The sequence below is a fragment of the Gallus gallus genome, chromosome 5, assembly GCF_016699485.2.
Source record: "Gallus gallus isolate bGalGal1 chromosome 5, bGalGal1.mat.broiler.GRCg7b, whole genome shotgun sequence".
Taxonomy (NCBI): domain Eukaryota; kingdom Metazoa; phylum Chordata; class Aves; order Galliformes; family Phasianidae; genus Gallus; species Gallus gallus.
In genome coordinates, this window is record NC_052536.1 from 20,048,239 (window position 1) to 20,073,597 (window position 25,359).

Sequence of the window (25,359 nt, forward strand, 5' to 3'; positions counted from 1 at the left end):
AACCGGCTTCTTCAGTCTATCCTGACAACTCTTTGTCTTCTGAGCAATTTGTTTTCATCTGTCTGGTACTAAAATATCAACTCAATGGTCAATTCAATAACACTAGTGCCCTCTGCTGTATATATTTAAAATTTGTTTAAAAGGCTAAGAATACTCTTACTGTTCCGACTATTACCCAGACACAATCAGAATTCTTAAACCCTGTTTATATAGTAATATATTTTTTATGATCACAGAGACACACATACATACAAATATATTGCTTTAGTTGTTTTTTTTTTCCTATTTCCGTAGAAGTCAGAAAATCTTCACTCAAATGGACTCCTGATATGCATATTCTTCTCTCTGTACTTACTTGACACTTAGTCTGATGCAGTACACATTTTCCTCTAAGCAAAAAGCATTGCACTCTTAAGTTCCAATACAGAAGATGGAGTAAGGAATGACAAAGCTAATCTATCTCTGCAGACCTTTTCTTATGGAAAAGCTTGAAGGATACAGCTGTTACGCTACTGGAAGTTAACTTTGTTGAGCATGTGTATGCAGAGATGTCAAGATGCCTTCCTCACAGGCCTTGTAATGAAATCGATGTTTCATTTTTCATTCCCTTTTTTTTTTTTTTTCCCACTTTTTTTTTTTTTTCTCATTCTTTATCATTAGGTATTCAGCTTGATATTAAACTTTCATCACTTTTTGTTATTTTACCTGTATAAAGTGACTATACTCATCTTTAACACTGGACTTTGATTCCAAAAGAAGAACTCCTACACCTTTCCAAAAGATCTATCTGATACGGTATGCAGGTGGCAAAGATATTTTCCCGAGTTTGTGAGTTCTCTAGCTGGATCACTGGCAGTTGCTTCTGGCAACTCAGCTTTCTATCTAGTCTGTAGGCCTTTGAGTTACAGTCTCAACAGTGGAGCAACATGATGCAAAGGCCATGGCTTTAACCTAATATATGGTTTATGATACTGTATAATGTAATAATCTTCAGTTGGTGCTGTACATCTCCACTGAAAAAAGAATGAGATGTGAGACTGTATCACTGCATTGAAAACATGGTAAGAAAGTATCAGATATCAGATATTAGGTGATTAAATGATTACAGTGCAATTAAATCTTCACAATACTCCCTTCAAGTTTGTGCCAGAAAAGTTCTGGATGAGGACACTTTTTACAACTAAGTCAGTAAATATGCAGATATTTTCAGAAAACTCACCTTTTCTTCACTTTATACGGCACAGTTATGTATGCTTTTAAAGAGCTTATTGAGAGAAAAACCCTTTGCAAAGATATCTGCATATTTTAGTAAACAAGCCACTCTACAGCTGCAAATTAAATGGCAGATTTCCAAACATATGAAGAGGATCTATGTGTGTCAAGCAGCTAATTACGCCGGGAAGTCTCTTCCGGTAACATCAGCACTGGAGCATTGCAAATAGTTTCTGTATGGAACACAGCATGGAGAACAGTAATAAAATAGGTCTAAAGCCCGGGACGACCTTATGCAGAAGTGACTCTTTTGACTTTCTTTTGAGTTACTCTGAATGCTCTCAGAGCCTCAGACTGATCCCTTCAGGCAGCAATGCCAGCAGAGAAGCCAAGAGAATTGCAGTGTAGATACTAGAAGGCAAGCACACAATCTGTTTTAGCTGAACAAAACAGTAAAACACACAAGGGCCAGACTGCATCCCTGAACAGAGACTGAACTGTGGGCAGGGAGATCCACTGGGGTCAGAAATCCTCCACCAACATCTGCTCTGCAAATGCTCCTGCAGCCTCAGATGTATGTCCCCATATGGCTGTGAGGGGTTGAGCTGATGGAACCACATTGCTTCAAATTCATTCACCATACTTTCTTGTTCCTCTTCCTGCCTTTTCTGACCTGAAATCCTTTCCACCTGACTGAACCTCCATGGACTAGTGCTGAAGTGTAAACACTTTGCATGCTTATATACAGTAAAATGACATTGTTTTTTTAATTCATTGTTTTTGCCACCAACAAAGAAAACCATGCTATATTATTCATAGAGCACAGCAATAACAATTATACAAAATCAGCAAATAGACTTGTTAACATAGATCTCATGTCTCTCTCCTCCTAGCCTTATTTTTTTATCACTGAAACTATATAGCTGTGTATCTTTTCCTCCTTTCTAAAAAATCAGATTTCTCTTTCCACTCCTATAGGACTTTAAAAGTCTCAACAACAGCTTAGGGAGCCATTGCAACAATGCCTAAAAACCTGGGAGGTTTCAAAGCCCAGCAGCCTTTATCTATTTGTTATTTATTTTATTTGTAGTTAAATATAGTGGAGGCCAAAAAGGGCTAGATAGGCAGCCCTGCAATGCAAACTGATTACATGTGAGACCAGATAAGTCAAGATTCACAACACAAATTATTTTCCTCTTTACATGTTTCATTGCTTCACTCTGGGACATAGTCAAGATTTCCTACAGTCCCTTGAAGCATGTAAGTGCAGGATGCAGAGTGGATATTGCTGTATCACAAATGCTTTCCGGTTCTCTTCAGAAAACCCTCTAAGACTTAAATGAATCACTAACAGACTAAACAGAAAGACCTAAATGTGGATGGACACATCCAATCCTCCTGAATCACCATTCATTTCAGGGGAGTTCAATCAAGGATGAGTTTGATCCCGTCTGCCTTTCCATTCTTTTATTTCATTTTGTTATATAGAAAACAGCTTTATTTCACATGATTTCATCTTTTCTCGAGTATGTCTTCCTCAGGTTTATAGAGTTTAATTTAAATGAGAGTTTAATCTAAATCAGTTTTACATGTCCCTTTATTTATACATTTTTTTTTACTCCCAAGTTTGACTTATACTTTGTATCCTCAATACAACTGAAAACATTTGCTATTTTATAGGATAACCATAGCAAATATCAGGAAATTGATATTTCTTCAGGACATATTATTCTTATTAAGAATAATTTGTTGGTTTCTTTACTGATTGTGATATTTTGTGAGGATGTCACCCAAAATGTGAAAAGAAAAAAAGTAATTCTCTTAAGACTACTCACAGTTCTGTGAATGGAAGCAATCTAAGAACTTTTCACCATGAAAGAGCTTGAATTCTTTCATAAAAGGTATCACATTACAGCCTGGTAACAGTCCACACAGAAACATTCTAGAAATTTAATTGGAATTAACTTTTAAAGTGGGTTAATTATATTGCATTAAATCTTTGTGTGGACACTCTTATTTAGAATTTAATTTAAGCTAAATTGAATCAAGGCCACTGTAATTTCAATTAACACTGTCCATAAAAGAATGTAATGCAGTTTAGCTAGTCTCTTTTCAAAGTTAATTTGGATTCATTTTCTTGAAACCCCATGTAGACATTAGGAACTTTCATTCTGTATTGACTTGGGCTTGGTTCAAACCAATTACATGAAGGTAAAAACGTTTTCTACCACATCACTGATCCCTCAAGTTATTCAAGTAGCATTTTGCTCTTCTCTTTTCACTAATTCATTTGATAAAACACCATTTCTTTTAACATATTATTTTGCTTTCATCTTGTGCACTCTTCTAGGCAGATATTTATGTAGAGTGAACCACACAACTGTACAGAAGCAAGTTTGCAAGAGCCTGGATACCATAATCCTCTTAATTACTTACAGTAGCATGTCACTACATGCTACATGTCAACCATGATAGAAACACAAGTCATACAAACACTTTCAGGATTTCACCTGAAGGTATGTATTTCTTGTAAGAGAAATACATCAGTGAACAACCATTAAACTGTAGTATATCAATTATTATTGAAAGGATGCTTTCTCAATCTGTTTTTGGTTTATTATCAAGACAAAATGACAGTTACCCTTTTTGGAAGGCATCTGTGAACCACAAACAAGTTAGTAAAAAAAGAAGCCATTAGTAAAAAACTATGAAATCCTATAGCAGTGTTCCAAACCACTGCAGTCTTCATTCCTGCCACACTAACATCACTATTTTAGAGCACTGTGGTACTTCTTTTTAACACACTAGCAAACTAGCAGTGATTTAAGACAACATCTATTTAAAGGTACTACAATAACACTTAATTCCAAACAAGCCAGTTCTAGTCTGGTAGAATATTATCAGTTGGTACATGGAGATATTAAAGAGTATAAATTAGAATCATTTTCAACAACAGCCTATAAGATTTTAAAGAAACAGGTAAAAATTGTCAGGTTACATCTATAGGATATTAAAATGTGTATTTTATATAGACACAAAGGCAAAAAAAGTGCAAGACCGGTGGATTCCAAGACTCTCCCCTTGTTCCTTCCCGAATTGTCTCCATGCTCACAAACTATAAGACAGAGATGATGGAAAAGTCAGATCAAAACACCACATAGTCTAACAATGCTCATACAACGGTATGCATATACAACCAGTACAAGGAAAATCAAACAGAAGAAATGGACATTAGGTTATATATATTAGATTATATTATATAACAATGCTTGCACAATCGTATGCATATACAACCAGTATGAGGAAGATCAAATAGAAGAAATGGATATTAGATTATATATTTGTCCTTATGAAAGTTTTATCCAACTCTTATGAAATGCGAGTTCAGATTTTAAAGCCAAAACCAATAGCGTTTAACATTCTTTTCTAAATTACAATATATATATAAATTTACTGAATATGCTAATGGTGGATATTTCTTCCACTAAAACAAAACATCCTTTGATCATTACTGAGTTCTTGACCTCAGGAGCTAACATAATCTAGGAGATAGAAATATTTTAATTTGATAAAAATATAATATATTTGTGGATTAGCAGTACTTTCTATGCACTGGCAACAGGGATGCTCTGGTAAAAACTGAATTAATTTAGAAAAAAAATAAGATTTTTTTTGAGATACGCAGTCTGTTTCACTGGTATAAGGAATAGTGTTTGTGCTTTAATAAGTGCAGTTTTTCCAAATACATTTTGTAATAGGCAAAATGGAGGCAATTGAAGGATAAAGGCAAATTATCTTAAAGTAGCAATGCGAAGTCTGCATTAATGCTTTTTTTTTTTTTTTTTGTATCAATTAGAACTCACATCTGCCTAAATACATCTATGCTGTAACACTGTTAAGAAAGATGCTTTCCTATTTTAAGATATGAATTATTTGATACTGAGCTGGAGAAGTGCTGGGTAAGTATTTCATAACCTTGGTAACTATAGACTGTATTGCTAGTATGCATTATTCTAAAAGACCTGGGAGAAACACATCCAGCTAACACACTAAAGCAGCAGAGTCCATTTTACATCACTGCATTTGCAGGGGCTAACTGAGTCCAAATTACTCCCTCATTCTGTTAATGAACATAGAGATAAAGTGAAAAAGAGACAGAAAATAAAAAGTTACAGCTGCATATAGCCTCGAGTCTGGCAACTGATGGTTAAATTTCTTGTCCTTGGTAACTATGGAAACCCCTTAAGGTAAGAGTGGAACACAGGCATTTTGTGGTCTGCAATTTACAAGCTGTTTATTTAATTATGAAGGAATATGAAACTGTTAGGGGCAGTGCAATTATCATACCGTGATAGCATTTTGAGAGAAAAAAATAGGTACAGAGAATTGTAAGAAGTTAATTTTTTGGAAAATTACTTGTTTTAGGACTTTCATGAATCTGCCACACATTTTATTTATTTTTACTGAGAGTTTAGGTTCACTGTTGTTGTGGATTTTTTGGGGATTTTTTTTCCCCAAAAGGGTATGAGTCGCCAAAATTAGCAATATGACATTTTGCCATAATATCTCTCAGTAGATTCATAGCAATTATGTCCATTCTATGCCCCATGATCAAAACCAAGGTCAGAGTGTATTTCAATTAAACCTTAGGTTTTACCAAAGTGCAGCACAGCCAGAATAGCAAGCACATTATTACCAAATCTATCACTGCTGGGCAATGAATAGGTCACAGGTGCTCTTGCATACACTATTTGTACACCTTTGAATATTACAAGTGGGAAAATGACTCAATTTAGGAGGCAGCTAGTGAAATAAAATTAAGAGTGAAACTATGTGATGACTCAGGGGGACTATAACAATTACCTCCAAGTATCTTCCTAGATCTCTACAACAAACTTTGACCTGATACTTCTGTTGTTGGGAGTTGCATGGATGTAGGGGCTGCAGAGCCTTCTGCACCCACTGGAAGTTTTGGCAACCATCCACCATTGACTGGATTGATTTAATAAGGCATCAAACATAAACACGTCCTCACAAGATCTCTGAAAAAAAGAGGTTATATTCTAGTTCAGGACTGAATAAACTGATGAATTAATGCATTAAAGTAGTTGGCAAAATTTAGCACGTATCTGCAAGATAATTTGAAAACATGAGCTTCACACTCCATGTTGACTAGATGTATTGCATGTTGCTCCAAAAAATAACCATGAATTAGCTCTTTGTTACTGGCCCTAAGCTAAGATGCCTCATAGTGCTGCTCCAGCCTAGCCTCAAGAGCACAAGAGAGTCTGCATCTGAGTGGAGCATGGATGAACTTTGCTCCCAGCACTACACAGGGGACTAAGCGGATATGCTGGAATGAAAGTTGTCAGTAGCAGAGGCAGGACCGGGAGCCAGAACTCCTGCATCACATTTCCATTCAAATGTGGACTTTATGTACATATTAAAGTGTGTACTACTGAAGCTTTAGAAAACCAACATGCTAGGACATTAAAACTAAATTGGATTAAATATTAGAAGATAATCTGCCCTATTCTGCAGATCCCTGTAATATTATTATTATCATATTTGTATACCTTCCAGAAATGTATTAAATATATTATATTTGATGTTTTCATCTGCATATCAAAATCACAGAATTATTTAGGTTGGAAAAGACCATTAAGATCATCAAGACCAACCATTTACCTAATGCTACAAGTAAACCACAAAAAATTATGCCCCTAAGTGCCATATCCACACGTCTCATAACTGCCTGCAGGAATGGGGGCTCCTTCACTTCCCTGTTCCAATGCCTGCCATCCTTTCCATGAAGAAATGCTTTCCAATATCCAATCTAAACCTCCCCTGGAATAACTTGACGCCATTCCCCTGCATCCTATCACTTGTCACCTGAGAAAAGAGACTGACACCCACCTCATTGCAGCTTCTTTCTTTTACTCCTACAGAAGTACTGCATTCGGATAGATAAGTAGCATTATAATTATCTGCCACTAGTAGTTGATAATATAAACTGCAGTCTTCAAGAAATACATTCTGAGTTCCTACTTGAAACTCATTGGATATCTCAGGAGAATTGTTCTTTTTTCAACCTAGAGAACAGGCTACAGATGCTGGCAACACTGGATCACCTGAGACTCAGCTCAGTCCTTCCTACAGTGGGAATAGACAAGGACAGTCTAATTCACTGTCGATAATGCATAACAGTAGTGACTATGTTGGAAAATAGTGTTTTGTAGGTGAGAATTTGCTTTATCAAACAGTGTTATTCTGTTCTTTGTTGTTGTTTCCGTGAAAATAAATAGGAGACATTACTTTTGGAACAAACCACATAGTTAAACAAAATGGTAAATTTTCCAGCAACAGGAGGGCTACCTCCTTCCTCCTACCAATTCAGATTCTGAAATACTGATACAGTATTATAAATTCATGGGTTGACCACAGACTTTCACTTTAACAAGATCTATGAGGGATAACTATGGTAAAAACTGATTCCTGCAGAAATCAGTGGAAGTTTTTGATCTCACCAGAGTCAGGACTCTATCTCATATGAGAATAAGAATTTGGCACACCAAGCCAGCTACAGAATACTGATGTAAGCACTTGGACTTTGATGTCATACTTTCAGGATAGATTTTAGTGTGATGGAAATTTAATTTTCATTTAATTAAAGTAATAAAATAAGAGGAAAAGTAGTAACTGAGCTAGCTAAAAAGGCAAAGTTCATGTGTGTGACAGCATGCTTTGAAACAAAAGTCATTTAATATTATAAAATGTCAAGATACTAACAGATTGGATTATTAAAAGATTCCAAGCAATTATTCTGCTACTTTAAAAATGTTTTAAAGCAAGTGAGGAATTCAAGGCTCAAAATAAATGTGAAACATTGTCTGTTCAAAGCAGAATACATTTGATAATTGATGTTATTCAAGGATATAAGTATGCTTGTTTGTAGTAAAACTTCCAACTTCTATGCTGACTTGTATCAATGATCTTTGAAGTCCCCTCCAACCCAAGTCATTCTATAATCAGAGGCAGCACTGATACCACCTATTACTAAGGATCTTCAATATCTGCCATTACAAAATGCTGTTTTCAGTTTTTCACAACTTTCTAAATTTTTAACCATTTACAGATGCAAAGTTCTGTGCAAGGGATATGCCTATACAATAGTTGTTGAAAATATACATACTCTAGGCAGCTTTGAGGCAGCTGACATCCTTATGGTAACAAATAGTAACAAAAAAGGGAACACATTACTGATAAATATACAAGTACTAAACTCAGGTTGCTATTTCATTCTGTACACTGAGAGACATGGGGCTCCTATGAGAAAAATATCAAGTCATGTAGTTAAAGTCAATATCAATATGGAAGCTTGCACACCAATACTTGCATTTGTTTATGCATAGGTATACCTAATATTTTTGTTAAATATAGTTCAAAATTATTTCTAAAAAATTATGATTCCCACCAGGAAAAAATGTTTTTCTAATGTTTTTTTCTAACTATTGCTCCAGCCTAAGTACATCAAAAATACAGCTGAATGACAAAAGTATTGCTGTATCAGATCTCTCTGGCTGATAACTATTTCCTAGATTCTTATCTACATTCGCTATTGCAGAACAATGTGTGAAGATAAGTACACTAAATATATTTTCAGACTGACATTATTAAGGGTCACTGAAATATTTCAAGAAGACAAATACATTGATAATGCATCCCCCCTTCCAAAAGTATGCTGGAGAAGATTTTTGGTATCATCAGACCAGTGTATTTCATACCAGCTCCATGTAGTTATGAGCTAAAACAAACAATGACAAATGTAAGTGCTAACACTGCATTGAAATACTGATACCGTACAGAGTATATATCCCTAGCATTTTTCTGCCTTACAGACCTGTATCAGATAGTGGGCCATGTAGTCTGGAAGCTTACATATACATGTAAGCAAGTACATATAGAGTATCTTTTACAACTTGCCTGATATTTCTAGCTATATCCACTTCTGCAAGCATGCCTAATGTTGGCTATTACCACCACTGGTTGCCAATATCTGATGTTGAACTGCAAGAATGATTTTAAAACCTCGATCCAAGTAACCTGGGGAAAATATCTTCATTTCTGCACTCATATTGTTGTCTATATGCTCTGTACTATAGAAAGCTCAAGAACTGTCAAGATATAATAGCAGCAACTAGAACCAGTGAAGACTACAGCAAGTTTCATCTCACAGTGGAACTTCACAGAAGCACAGAGATCCTTTGTACTGGCCTTGATTTCTAGATTGGAATCTAAATCTCAGAAGGATTTCAGTGAAGACAGGAGAGTGGCCAGGTATCAGAGATAAAGAACATGCACAGAACTTCCTCTAATATTGCAGTCATAGATCGAAACCTGAGCTATTGCTGTCAGAAAGAAGATGATAAAAACATAAATATATATATATATTTGTATGCGATCTCCTCTATGTCTCTGAGGAGGAAAACAAAAAAGAAAGGAAGGAAGGGAGGAAAGAAGGTTATTTTTATTTTATTTTTATTATTTTTATTCTCGATGAAGTTTTGAACCTTATCCTTTAAACAATCCACTTACTTATGAGGAATATCAGGAGCTTTAGGCAGCTAATTGTTAAGAAAATTCAGCTTTTATAAAACAGGCATCAAAAGGTAAAAATAATGTGCATAATGAGGAAGATATGCTTTCCGATTGCTGAAATGCTGAAAGAATGGTAAAGACTGGATTCAGTTTTGTTTCTTAAAAACAAACAAACAAAACCACAAAACACACTAAAACAACAGGAATGAAAAAAAGCCTTTTCTTTTTTGAAATAACAAGTCATTTCCTTTCATCTCTTTTTGTTCCTTCCCATCATAAAATACAGAGTTGCAATGGTAGCTGTGAACTGAAAACAGCAAGCATTGCCTGTGATGAATCAAGAGAGGTCCTTATCTTCAACATTTATATGTTATGTCTGGTGTACATGGAATTTAGGAGGCTTTACAGTGACTAATAGATGGTAATGGCTTACCCTTATACTACAGTTGTACTTTTATCTAAAAGTATCTATACTTATACTACATTAATACTTTTATCTAGAAGTTTGCTTCTGAGCTTTAAATTCTAATCTGGCAGACAGCATATGTAGTATATCAGAATTACCTTATTCTCCACTTAAATTTCTGGAGAGAAACATAGAGGCTTTTTTGCAGTATACCATGTGAAGACTGCTATCTTCAATTCAGACTGAAGGCACAATAGGAACTATGTATCTGTGTTCAAATTTGACCTACTGCACAATGGTAAACTTTCCAACTGTTTTGGAAACTGTTTTTTGGAAAGACGGTTTGACTCATTCACTTGCATCATATTAAAGAGGAGCATTTGTGTTAGTACAGCACCAGAGCACTGCTGTGGGATTAACTTGGAAGAACAATCTGCTTTTATGGAATTCTTACAGCAGCTTCTTGAAGCTCTCCGTTTTGCTCAGTGTATACAATAGACGTTTGTTTTCAGCTTAGACAGAAAGCTAGGTATCCAGCGTGAGGAGACCACCATTCTATGACCTTCAGTCAACAGTAACTTATGCATATTGACAATCTATCTAACAGTACGTGCAGAAGGATGCACTAGAAAATCTCTCATCCTCGACACCTGTCTTGAGTAAGCTAGGACATGACAGATTTCTTGGGAAAGAGTTAGCTATTAATTATCTCTCTCCTCTTAAAAGTGAAGGCAAATGCTGCAAGAGAGTAGCCATCATTTGGTGAGAACTATAAAAATTTGATATCTGCTGTTTAGACTGTAGATGGTGGCAAGTACTGGGATGTAAAGTCCTCTATGTAGGTAACAAGTACAAGAGAGCAAAGCTGTATTCTACCATCAATCATTGAAGTTATTTATGGGGGTAGAGCTTGCTTTTGCTCCACAAAGGAGCTTAACAATGTAACCTGCAGTATACTGCAGTCAGCAAACAGCCTCAATAGTTTCTCCCTAATGTATTAAGGTAGCATAGCAACATTCCAATTTAATTAAGGGTCTGCTAGGAACTTGCAAACTTCATTTTCCTTCTTAAAGGGTACAAAATCCTCCTTTAAAAATTTCATTTTACTTTCAGTCTGGTGTCCAAGTTGTCAGCAATCTTTTTTTACTTAAATATAGCACAAATTGCTAAATAGCTTTAAAATTATACAGCAGCAAAAAGAGCAGATTTTTTTTTTCCTCTTAATGGTTTGGGGTGCTTTTCTTCTCACTAGGATCCCTCACATTTACACTAAATACAGCTTCATTTTTCAAAATGAAATTTAACAAGCAGTACTTATGAGTGAGAAAGGCACTCACTAGACTAAATTCAATTGCACTTCACTATTCTTATCTCCCAATTTTTACTGAAAGGCAAAGTAAGAACATACTAGGGAGTGAGAGGAATAATTTCATTAGAGATAGCTGAACACACAACACAGTCACAGCAGACAGTACACCTCAAAGTTGGTATGAGGCTATTACAGTCTTCTTGAAATTCTTTTTTCATATTATTGATTCAAGGATTTTGGACACAGATTTGCTGTAATTCTCCTTCAAACTGCAAGGAATAATAGCTGACTTACAGCTTTCTCTTAATTTCACTCTATATACTGTGGACATAAGTTTTATAGGTGGACACAGACTCCAAAGGGATCACTACTGATTAGTTTGGGCATTCACTCTTTCCTTTCTCCCAGACTTTTGTATGAACTGTCCAGGGAGAGGCCTTGTGAAGACCTTCCATCTTACAGCATGAAGATTGCCTGTAGAAAGTCATGACTGTGCTGTAATACTATCTGCTATCAAAAGTAAAATTTACAGACCAGATCCACAGCTTATACAAATCAGTATACCTTCACTGGCACAAGATCTGTCTCACTGCATCCATTTAGTTTATCAAACTCCTCATCTTGAATTTCTATCCAAGTGCTGGTAACAGACAATTGATAATTAATTGACTTACACTTAAACAGTAAAAAAGGATAGCCACATATGCTTCTTCACAGTTAATGAAATACTTGTCTCAAAAAAAGATTAATTTTTAAATATGTACTGATTATTCCTTATATAAATACATGTAGATTCATACATATTAATTATATTCATATAAAAATATCCAATTAATTATTTCTCAAACATTTTTTAACTTAACAGCTTGGCAAAAAATAAATAAAAAAAAATTATCACCTACACAACTTTTCACAACTTTTTATGTCTCTGTTCTTTAGAATGACTACTGGATTTGTGCCACAAAATATCAACAAACGGATGTTTCTGTGAGGTGTAGATGACAGTTCTGAGCAATTCAGTGCTTGATACCCATGACAGTCTTTTCTCTGGAATAAAGATATTAAATAGCACACAGTATTTAAGTTCCAATTTTTTTTTTTACTCCTTTGGTGATGAATTATGACCTGTCAAAGCCATACCACCAAGAACTAATAAATTGAGGATCAGTATTCAAAGTTCAAGCCTACTTTTTTTTGTTTAACAAATGTCATCGTCTAGATAATATTAAGTCTGCCTTAAGGTTCCTTTCACAATCAGGTACTAAATGTTCAATTGTTTTGAACTGTAGAAAATAAATGAATCACTTTATCTTCCCTATTTGTCTGGCCAGTTCACTCAAGGATAACATGTGCCATTTACCAATGAAATGATTAAGAGCATTTCAAAAGGGAAATTGGGATGATTGCTTCTTCATATTTCTATTACATTGCTGCTTGTCATTTGTCCCTTTGGGCAAATGCCATACCCCTTACAAATAGCACATTCTCTTATGCAATAAGCAGAAATAGCGCCTTTCTGTTTAAAGATACAGATGAATCTTAAACACAAGTTAACAAAGAATACTGGAGATTTCTTTTTTGCTCTATATTTGCCTACATACATTATTTGTACCTGTTGTATCTCAGCAATGCTAACAATCAGTTTCGTAGAGTTAAGCTTAAACATGCTATGAAAAAAGATGAGCGCTGTATGTAGCTTCGCAGAGCATAAGCATAGCATGTAGAAATGTAAGGAAGACTCATGCATACCTATACGTACTCTATTACTTGAGCAACTCTGTGGACAACTGTACAATATCAGATGAAAGATTTGTTCCATTTTTTCCTCATCAAACACCAAAAAGGTCTATAACAAATGAAAGCTTTAATTACTTACTCTTTGTCATGAAGACTTTGTTTTAAGACTGAGCTTTGAGACTAGCATGAGGGCATCATGAAAGCAGAGAAAAACTGTATAAAAATGATGTCGATGCTACAGGCCAGTTGTTTTTATAATGATACATAAGAAGGAAAAGAATTCTAAAACAAAAATTGACTTGTGTGATTATCCAATAGTAATAAAAATTGAAATTTATACTGTTCAGATAAGGTGCAGTGAAATGTAGACTTAGCAAAAAGTACATGTAAATTTACTTTTATTTTTTTAATTTTATGTTATAAAGGTGTTTTTTGTTGCTGTTGTTGTTGTTAGGTTTTTTTTCAAACCAAATATACACTTTTAAGCTATAGAAAAATCTGTAGCTAATATCTCAAGTTAAAGTGTACTGAAGTACCTCTGACTGGATTATTAAGGGAAAGTATTTCTGATGGCAGGAGAATTGATCCATAATTAAAGTTTCAAGTTTTGCTTCAATTCAGGAGAAATGAATGCTAAAAGTCCATCTTCTCCTCTTCAGACAAAGAACATAATAAAGTTACACATTCACCAGTAATTAAAGGGAAATCTAAAAACACAGTCTAGTTAACATATATTTAGATGTTAGAATTCTTTAGAACTAAGGGCAATGGTGTTGTGGGAGTGCAATAGAGATTGAAAATATAAAATAGGTACTTCACATACTGACCTGTGAGCCAAGATAATTCCCATATTCCTAATGCTTCACTCAGTATTTTTCAACCAATATATAATGATGCCATATGAACTGCTGGTGTTTTGATGCAGATGCAGTAACTTAAATGGCTATAACAAAGGACAAGAAAAGGCATCTAGGTTAGCATTAATTGAATAAACAGGTTTATCTTCTCTTGCTCAGAACAAGTATGATCCTGAGCTTCAAAATACAGTATGAAGTGAATGACTGATCAGCTGAGTCACCTCGTGGTCTCTGCTTCCCATCCGGGTGACTGGAGGATAAGCACTTCCAGAGTAAATGAAATATAGCTCAAGTTTTAGTTTGCAATTATAAAATATGTCTTTCCAATACAATTAAAACATCATCATACACATTCTGCAAGTTGGACACAGTAGTGAATTTGGATGTCCAACTAGAATTAAAACTTGTCTTCTCTAAGCAGTTTAGGGATTATTTCAGGTTGCCCAGAAAGAAGCTGTGGATGCCCGATCCCTGGAGGCATTCAAAGCCATGTTGAATGGGGCCCTGGGCAGTTCCATCTGGTGGGGGCAACCCTGCTCAAGGAAGGAGAGTTGAAACTATGAAATTGAAATGATCTTTAAGATCCCTTCCAATCCAAGTCTTTCTGTGAATCTACGATTCTATAATTTTATGATTGTAAGACTCTATGATTTTTTTTACCCTACTTTCACCTACAGGGAACCTGAGTGGTATGTGCTGCATTTGCGAGTAGCTTCAACTCTTATGTGAAGAAGATATTTCCATAGCACAACTGACAGTTATTCCTGCAATACATGTAGCAGAAGTTTTGTTGCAATACTAAAGATTATAAATTTACATCCTGCTGCTGAAAGATGCTGGGGGATATTACACAGCCAGAGCTGATGCTGATTTGATCTCAAAACTCAGCAGAGTAGCTTCCTGTGTCAAGATCATATAGTTACATGGTCTTTTTTTCTAAAAGGTCAGAGTGAGAATGAAAAAAAGTAGCTCATCTTGGTTAATTACTACAGCCATATCTGGCTCATTAGAGCCATTGACTCATGCGGTGTGAAAAAAGCAGTAACTAAAAAGGTTGCACCCCAGCAAACTAAACTTGTGAAATGCTCTTTTGTAATTATGAATGAAATAGCAACACTTATTTGCTGTTGATTATGCCTTTGACCACCTGGTATATCTGTAATTTAAGGAGTAGACAATGACAAAATACATAGGGTTTGCTGTAGAAAATTAATTTTAATTTTAATTCAATTAGAAGCCATGTTTTCTTTTTATGTTGTCTTCTTACTTTTTATTCTTGATTTTTATTTATTATTATTCCTTTTATTTCATCTCCTCTCCTATTCCAAAAACTCTGCCAGTAGAATTTATTGAACAATAGCCTGTTACACAATACACGGAAATGTACACGGTAGCTTTGATGATAATAAACTATTCAGAAGCCTGGAAATACTTTTTGCAGAGCCTGGGGACAGAAATCTAAAGAATTTAATTCCTATAGGCCTTACAAGGGAATTTTAACCATCCTACAAGATAACTCCAAACAGCTATCTAAAAGAAATAATTTTTAATTAGGTTCTAAGGAAGAAATGATTTCCCTAGTAAAATCATTAGAAAGACACTTTATTTCCACAAGAGGTTCATTATACTGCATGTTTTTAGAAGAAAAGAAATGCAGTCCAATTCAGTTTCTATGAGATCCCTATTCTTATAATCTCTGTTAAGAGTTCTATCCAGACTCTCTCCCACTCACATATATTTTCTCATGTATTGGTAACACATAAGATTACACATAGTTTCTTGGTGATGGAAAGGACTGAGGCCAGCATACTTCATCATGATCAAATCATCAATTCCTCAAGTAGAAATAAGGTATTTACCTAGTTTTGAATATATGAGCCAGTTACTGTTCGTGACTTATTGCATTATCTGTTGTAATTTTCATAGAGTTTTCAAAGCCACCTTACATTGGGTTCAGTTGAAAAATATATACAGTGCCTATTTGTAAGTTAGAATGAGAAACATGTTATGATTTCCTCTATTTCTAATTTGGTCTTTTCACTTTTTAATTCTTACTAGTGCTGCAGAAACAAGGAAAATGATGGAGCTGAGAAAGCACAGAATTATCTTGTGCAATGGATATTTACACAGAGGGTCTGAAATCATTACCAGTCCTTTGAGAGAGTCCTGGGAGACTAGGATTCAACAACTTGAATAGTGTTCCATGCAAATGAAACAATTGCTTCTGGGGAGATGTAATGAAATGGGAAGATGAGTGTCTTTGTTACCATTTTCTATTTCATAGAATAATCATGCCTTAAAGCTGCTAGGACCAGCTCTTCGGATGCTTGTTTGCAATGTGGACTTTCAAACAAATAATGACATTTACAAATGCTATTTCATCTTGCCAAGGACTTGAGGTCAACTAACTATTCTATTAGTTGAGACATGAATACACATATGTATAAACATACACAGCATACATATATCACAGACACATGCTTAAATCAGAAGTAGAATCTAGAATTAAGGTCTCAAAAGGGGAAATTAACTCACCCTAACCTAGCCTTGTTTGAGGATGGTCACATGATACGTTAATTTGAAATCTAATTATGCTCTACTGTTAAGCACAAATGCAGGGAACTACATGTACCCAAGGAGATATTTCAAAGAGCTTTCCTCCATGGAATGTCTGCAATACCTATTTTTAAATTAAGGATCCAAGATTTTGCCTCCACTGAAATGAAGCTAATATCTGCACAATGAACCAAAAGAGCATTCTCCTAATTAGTGGTGTCTGTATTTAGCCAGACACAAACATAAGAGATTTCCATTCCAGTCCCCAGAATCAATCAAAATCTCCCCCAAATGCATCTTGTGGAATTGACAAATATATGTTCCTATGTGACTGAAAAATCCACATTTTTCAAAGTGGCTAGCTCAATGTCTTCATTATGGTAGCTGATGAAATTTTTGAGTCCTAATTCATCCTTTGGGCAGAATAGAATAGAATAGAATAGAATAGAATAGAATAGAATAGAATAGAATAGAATAGAATAGAAGTCTACCAACAAAGTAATAAAGATCTGTATAATGATAACAATAATAATAGTAAAAACCGACAACAAATGAGTAAGAAAATTTTTCTCCACTGAAGAGCTGAGTGCTTGTTTGTTTTTTAAGCACAGTCCTTACAACATCACTGGTATCTCTATGTCCACAAAATAATAGTGGTTGTAGATTTTATGTTTCATTTGAAATGTCATCCAGTAGCCTATCAAAAAATGAACAGATTACTGGGGATGAGATTCAGTATACATTGAAAAATTCTGAACCACTGCATGATCAAAAATTCAATATATCTCTCACCTGTGATTTTGGTCCTAAGATTCTGAAAATCAAGTGAAATTAAGCATAGAGAACATTTTAGTCTTATTATCACTAGCATATAGAATTTAAGAAAAATTATCACAGGCAGTAACAACTATCAAATATAATTATTTTTAAAATTACATGATGACTAGAACATGGAAACCTCTATCTAAGACCATCCAAAGGATGGACAGTGCTTTTATAACCCATTAAAGCTATCTTAATCGGTACATCCCTATCAGGGTTCCACTGTTTCAACAAATTGGTGCTTCAGAGGAGCTTTATCTGAACACACTGTGTTCCATACCAGTGGTCCTGCAATCAGTAATAAAACATAATGAAACAATGTTAACAGCACAGTGTGCTAGTTTGAACAGCATGTAATTCAATAAGTTTTGGTATCTTGGCCAAGGCAATTCTAACCTGCCTGTAGATTCAGATAGGAAGATAGAAAAGATATTTTCCAGCAAGTCTGAATTGCACACGTACTCTCTCTGACCATGTTTTTTCCTAGACCTGAATTGTTCTGCAGTCCAACAACACACACAGAAGGGACTGATGCCTCTATAGTCTATGAAAGAAGTAACTATGCTTTCATTTCATAGGCCAGCAGAGAAGGTAAATTAAATCTCTTTCTTCTGCCACATCCAATTCCCGAGTTACATTGTTAGGTACTTTCAGCTTCATTTGAAACATCAAGTATGGGTCATTGCTTGAAGCAAGATGCTGGATGTCATGGGTTTTGTGACCTGAGCCAATATGCTGAAACCTCTACTTGTACAGAGCAGATTGCTAGATCTCTATTTAAGCACAGCTGCTGCCTTAGCAATTGCACCCTGTGCAGTAGTGTGTCTGCTGGGGGAAATTCATGGCATGCACTGCAGGCAAGGGGACAGAGCACCAGGGTGCAGAAACTGTGCAGTGCTAGCAGTCAACTCTGGGTTGTACTGCAGAAGGAAATGAGAGAGGAAAGGAGGGAGCTGATGACAGCCCACACACTGGATGATCGGTTTCTTTCTGAAATGAGGAAAGTAAAACAACACTCAGCAGTGATGAAAAGAAGTAAAAGAGCAGCCCTGAACTATCACATCTCTCAGTGTTGCAGAGGCTGGCTCCATGCCCAAGGCAAAATTACGTCTAAACTCTCACAAGCAGCTGAGCGAGAAACACTGGAGTGTGCAGAGATTATCTAAGTTGAAGTTCCCATTTCTATTTGATGCTAAAAGCAGCTGAGGATCCTAACCTCAGGATTTGGCCTAAATGTTAGAAATATATTTTTTTTAGTCTTGCACAGCCTAATGCAGTGTTGTTCAGCAATGCAGAAATGGTTTCCCAGTTCCTCATATCTGTGCTTCCCTAACGGTATTGAACCTCTGTGAGTACTGATGCCCTTCCCAAAAAAGCAGCCGGTCTCTGATATTCAACAGTGTATCACCAGTAGTAGGAATCATGGAATCACAGAATCACCAAGGTTGGAAAAGACTTCGAAGATCATCCAGTCCATCCCTTAGTACAACATCAAAACACTTCCTGTACACTTTCAGGGATGGTGACTCAACGCCTCCCTGGGCACCCCATTCTAGTGCCTGGCCACACTTACAAAGAAGTTTTTCCTAATATCCAACCTCAATCTCCCCTGGCACAACTTAAAGCCACCACCTCTTGTCCTGTCGCTAGTTACAGAGCAGAAGAGGCCAACCCCCCCAGCTTGCCACAACCTCCTTTCTGGGAACTGTAGAGAGTGATAAAGTGTTCCCTGAGCCTGCTCTTCTCCAGACTAAACAATTCTAGTTCCCTCAGCTGCTCCTTGTAAGACTGTGACTGAGACACCTCACCAGCTTTGTTGCCTTTCTCTGGGCATGTACTAGGGCCTTGATGTCTTTCTTGTAGAGAGGGTCCATAAAGTAAACACAGGGGTGATCACTTCTGCTTCTGCTGGCTACACTATTTCTGATACAAGCCAGGATGTCAGCAGCCCTTTTGGTCACCTTGGCATACTGCTGGCTCATGTTCAGCCAAGTGCCAACCAATGCCTCCAGGTCCTTTTCTTCTACACAGTCTTCCAGCCACTCTGCCCCAAGTCTATAGTGTTAGCCGAGGTTGTTGTGGCCAAAGTTCAGGACCCAACACTTGGTCTTGTTGGACTTCATCCCACGGGCCTCAGCCCAGTGATCCAGCCTGTCTAGACCCCTCTGAAGAGCCTCAGACAGACTGACATCTCCTCCAAACTCGATGTCACCTGCAAACTTACTGAGGGTGCACTCAATCCCCTCATCCAGCTTATCAATAAAGATACTGAACAGGACAGGCCCCAGTACTGACCCACTCATGACTTAGATTTAAACACAGGGATCAGGGGGTGTTTGCTGATACTGTGAACATCCAGGGATCCAGGGTGATCTGAAACTCTACTTTTAATGATGTGAATTTAAAAGCTAGAAACACCTCAGTTTCTAAGCAGGCCTTGATATATTTAAATGAATTTAAAAGAAAACTCCTGCATGCACAGGTTATTTTATAACAGCCATCTGTGCGGGTTTTTTTTATACCTTCCACTGCAGCAGTCTGTACTGCCCACTCCCAGAGACGGGAAACTGGATTAGAATAACCATGAGGTTGAGCTAGTAAGGCAGTTCTGCAGCTATGTCCCTACAGGAGAGACATGGTAGTGAAGCTACGGATCAGCTGCAAGACAAACAGGTATTATATTCTCAAGGATGGGGCCCTGGGCAGTCTGATCTAGGGAGCAGCAACCTTGCTCATGGAATGGGGGATGGAACTAGATGATCTTGAAGGTCCCTTTCAACCAAAGACAGTCTATGATTCTATGATGAATATACTAGTTCATCACGATCTGAAAGGTGAAGCTCCTCAGACAGTTGAAATTGTATGCAAACTAGATTTCTTCTTGCTTTCATGTCTATATCCATGTTTTTCCACTCCAGGACTAGATAACATTGCCAGCCTTTTAAAGCAATATTGTGAGGACCACTGAGATCAGCTTGTTTGAGAATAATCAACATACAGGTCTCAACTTGTGTCACAGAAAAGAGAGATGCTTTTGCTTCCTCCCCATTTCAAACTTAATTTTCTCTCCTTAATCTGAATTTTAAAGGGGCTTACAGAAGTGTCAGCTCTGTGTTGCCTGATGATGGATTTTCTTTAGTCTAAGGTGACATTTCAGTTTTTGTTTTAATCATTTGTAGTTTTACTGTTTCCTACAGGGCACACAGTAGAGTACTCCCTTGGTAGGACTTAAGAAAAAAATGACATACTACAGCAATAGCTATTCATACCCCAAAAGTGGGTAAGAGTAATGAGGAATAAAGCAGTCAGAGAATGGCCATTTTAAGCATGGCCTGAAGTTGCTGAGTAAAACTGTTTGGCTTACAAAAGCAATTTGAATTTCTATGACTGCAGTCATGGAAAAAAATGCATAGCTAATAGTGGTGACAATGCTGAAAAATAGTGTTTTGTATGTGAGAATTTGCTCAGTCAAATAGTGCTATTATGCTCTTTGTATCTGTTGTAATTTCCACGGAAATAAATAGGAAGCATTACTTACAGAGCAGCCTAGGTACATAGAATCAAAAAATCCTTAGAGTTGGAAGGGACTTTTAGGTCATCTAGTGCAACTCCCCTGCAATGAACAGAGACACCATAGCTACATCAGGTTGCCCAGGGCCTTATCCAACCTCACCTTGAAAGTCTCCAGGGACGGGGTGTCAACCACCTCTCTGAGCAACCTGTTCCAAGAGACTTTTCCTTATATCCAACCTCAATCTACCCTCTTGAAGCTTGAAGCCATTTCTCCTAGTGTTCCCCTATGTACCTGCATATGGATGAAGCCTATATGAAAACTCCACAACATTAATATCCCTTAGACAGCATTCAAAATATTTAGTAAAATATGATACAGGAGAATTTGAGAAATCTGTAACAATATTCTCTAGACCACAGTTGTCAAAGTCCATCTCTGTATTTGCTGTTACCTAGTATTCCTACAAATTTACACCTACCTGACTGAACTGATTCCATTAACATCAGTTTCTAGCTTTCAAAAGCTATTTTATTAATTATTCTAAAGAAAGTTAACATTTATAACTCCAGCCTAAGAACCTGAACACAGAATGCTCAAAGTTTATTTCTAAAGTTGTGTTTTATTGATGATGCATATAAAGAGGATTTAAATATTCAAAAACCTAGTAGGATATAGAATTGTTTGACAAAATCAGTTTTGTATCTGCTAATTCCTTTCCTTTGAGCTTACAGGCAAACTATTTATTTTATCAATTGTTTCTGTAAATCTTTTTTGAGCTTAAGATCTCAGGGTAAAAATAAGGCTTTCTCCTATGTACAAACACAAATGAATTTTTGTTTATTAAAAACATCATGAAGAGTGATGTCAATCTTAATAATTATGAAAAGCCATTGTACGCTTTATTATTATTATTTAGATATTTATATTTTCCATTAAAGAAAGGAATATTACCAGAACATACTGTCAACAGAAAATTTAATTTAAACCCAAGAGATTATTTGCCTGTTTTTCACCATTCTTTGCATTTTAAGATTTCCTGCAATTTTATGATTCCAAATAATAGCATTGTGCTGGCACATGAATAAGAGAAACAGAAACTGATTGGTTTTTGTTCATTGCCTAAGCTGAAGAAAGTGGAGAGTGCATAAAGCACAAGCATTAGCTATAAAAATTCTGTCAGCTTTAATAATTTATTTTATTATTAGTAACACTGTGTGAGCAGGCATGTTTCCCGGGACTCACTAAACACAAGGCAAAGTCAAAAATTTAAGCTTTTCCTGTGATTAGGCTTTATTATTGCATAGAAAATAACAAAACAACAGTTAAAAATATACATGCTTCTCTATAGACCTCTGAAAACTTAACTGCTGGTAGTTTTCCTCCCGTAGGATGCCTTAATCTTTTCAACAGAGCCAATCCTACTTCTTTTATATTTAGGTCATGATAATGAGTTACCTGCCTTGGTGAGTCATTGTGCTGCTATTGACAATTCTTATGATTTTATAATGCAATATTATTTCTAAGTGTCAAACTATATTACCTTACTGCAGTCAGTCACGATGCTATCTGTACTCTGAAAATGTCTACTGGCCACATTTCTATGCTGTTTTTGTTGTTGTTTCTGTAGAAGCAGCTACATTTGTAAATATCTCCTGGTTTTTGTTATTTTTAATCATATTTAAAAATATCAACAGGGCTCACTGGGAGTTAATGGCTAACTCCTACATTTCATTTTATGCTTACGGGGCTGAATCGTAAGACTGGTCAGGAATTTTACCAGACTTTTTTTTTTTTTTTTAACAGACTCCTTGGCAAAAAGGCAAATTAATTAAGGCTTCCACTGTAGTTGGAAGCTCAGAATGTGTGTCAGCCCCATTTTGAGGCTGAATCTAAGACTACTCTTTTATCTGCTGCAAAGTAAGATGTGTATGGTCCTGGAGCATGCAACTTTAAAGCTCTATAGGCTTGGCTTAAAGTGATTGTCCAAGAGCTTTTTGTTGCTTGTCTTTGCACAAAGGCTTATGATGTTGGTTTACTCAACAGCTCAAGAATCTTAATATTTCAACTATTTTGCCCTCACTTATTTGAAAGTATCTCTAACTTCCTAGGTCATGTGAAATTAGTAACTTTCAGTCTGCCATTAATATTTATTGCTCCTATTTTTCATTTTTTTTTTCTGTAATGGGTTTCAGTACACTCAGTTTTAGTGATAAATGGTGACGTGTGAGAAGAATGGGACAGTCTGCAGGAAGTTGAAGATAATACAGAAAAATATATTTTGTGAAGTGAGGAAAAGCTGTGCAGAGACAAATTGTGAAGTTATAATAGATAAGTCTATGAAAATTATTTGAGAGCAATCAAAAATACATTAATATTAGGAATCACTAGAGAAAAAATAGAGAACAAAACACTGACATTCCCTCTTTAAATTCATAGCATTCCTATTTCTTGAATACTGTGCCACATTTTAAAAAGATACAGAACAAAGGAATGTTTACAATGAATAGCTGAGATAAAAGACATGGAAAAGATTCTGCCTGGGACATCGTCAAGTGTGCTAGGATTATGAAAAATAAGCAGAGAAGGGCAAAATTATGAAAGTCTATAAAAGAAAAAAAGTTATATAGAAAAAAAAATCAGGAATTGACCAGCTTTTGCTGTTTTTCCCTATAAAAGATTTAGAAAGTTTAAAGAGAATCAATCAGGATGCTAGAAGAAACACAATTTCAGAAAACATGCCATTTTTTGGAAAAGCAATCCAGTAAGAGTTGATAAAAATAAATCTACTTTTCATTCATATATATTCATGTAGGCTCAAAATAGTCAAAGACTGGACAAACACCTAGCTAGGGGAAGAAGCCTAGGTAGTTGATCTGCTCTAGATCTTTGGCGTGTTTGAGTTATCATGGTTAGAATGAGAATACTAATAAAACAGATACTTGAGTAAACTTGCACCAAATACTATACAAATACAAGCTATTAGAATGAAGAACTACCAAGAACACCTCAACAATAAAATCCCGAAGAAGTCCTAATTTTAATAGTGGAGAGTAAATCAATATATTATTATGCTTGTGTTCTTTTCCTATATTCCTTCCTACATTCCTTCCTACACTCTATGCTGCTTACAGGAAAAGGATATAGAATACTCACCTTAGGAAATGATGCCAGAAGCAAGAGACCAGAAATATTAGTCATATAATACATTTTGGGTGGTGAAAAACCTCCTAGTGAACTGAAAAAGGAGAGAGGGTGTTGTATTCAGAAGAAAATGGAAAGAGCTAATACATAACCAACATTGTGATATATATGAAGGTGTACCTTTTTGATTTTGAATTCCTGCATCAATTGTGGAATTAAATCTGAAAACAAGTGCGTGACTAAAGCACAAAAAGCAAATAGAGGGCACATCCCACAGGAAGTGAATAATGTTCAAGACAGAACTCTTAAATACTTAACACTGCTGATGATGGAGTCACGAGAACATAATTAACCCTTTCCTAATTAGATTGGTATCTGCATACTGAGTGGGATCACAGAATCATAGAATGGTTTGGGTTGAAGGGAACTGGGAAGTTTTAATGTTTCTGGTACCACCTGGTTAAATAAGGTATTTCCTTTTAAAATTTTATATATGCATGTATATATTTATCTACATACACCGCCTCCCTCCCCCTCAAAATCTTTCTTTTAATTCAAGCAATATAGAAAGATTTGTTGAGTCAATTAAGATGCTTTCTAATAATGGAATAAAATAATAGACACTCCTACAAGTGGTCTTAGAGCTTGAAAAAAAAATGCAAACATACATCTGGTGGAACACTGCCAGACAATGCACTATTCACTATTGCAGTGCAAACAAAATATCTAAGTAATAATAGTATTCCACACTACCCAACCCTAGTATTGATTGAAACAATTTATTTTTCTATTCCTAAACAGTTTATACCCTATCATTGCTACACAGTAAAATAAGAAGACAAATAAAAAACAGTGGATTTCTTTTTCCACACATTTCAAAGTTAACCTTCATGACTAGGGAATTCAAAGAACGGACATTTTTGACTGAGAGTGCTATACAGATGTATATTTGAACAAACTTAACATACCTGTGCATGGTGAACATAGATTACCCAAACTGTCTAACAGTTCAAATTCCAGAACAGAATACAGAGAAGTAGAACAAAACCTAAAAGTAGACAGATGAGCTATTCCCTCAAAATTGCTTACCTTTTCTTGTTTTCTAATATTTATTTTTACCGTGTGGCATAATGTGGCCATCTCAAAAAACAAGATGAACCTTAACAAAGCTTTGTTACCAGTACCACTAATTTGACAAGATGGGGGC

General features: G+C 35.8%; 1 protein-coding gene across 24 annotated transcripts in view; it reads right to left on the bottom strand.

Annotated features, from left to right (window-relative positions):
• The window catches only part of LRRC4C (leucine rich repeat containing 4C), a 494,470-nt gene that overhangs the window by 51,057 nt on the left and 418,054 nt on the right, over positions 1 to 25,359 (bottom strand). For 9 of the 24 annotated variants that reach the window (XM_046942083.1, XM_040701395.2, XM_046942073.1 and 6 more), the window contains 2 exons: positions 24,165 to 24,246; positions 14,090 to 14,205 (listed from right to left, as the gene is read on the bottom strand). The exons of 5 other annotated variants lie outside the window; for them this stretch is intronic. The gene's annotated coding sequence lies outside the window, so the exon portion shown is untranslated. Of the gene's footprint in view, positions 1 to 6,075; positions 6,255 to 14,089; positions 14,206 to 24,164; positions 24,247 to 25,359 lie in introns of all 24 variants that reach the window. 10 more of the 24 variants (XM_046942072.1, XM_046942070.1, XM_046942087.1 and 7 more) reach the window with 4 other exon arrangements.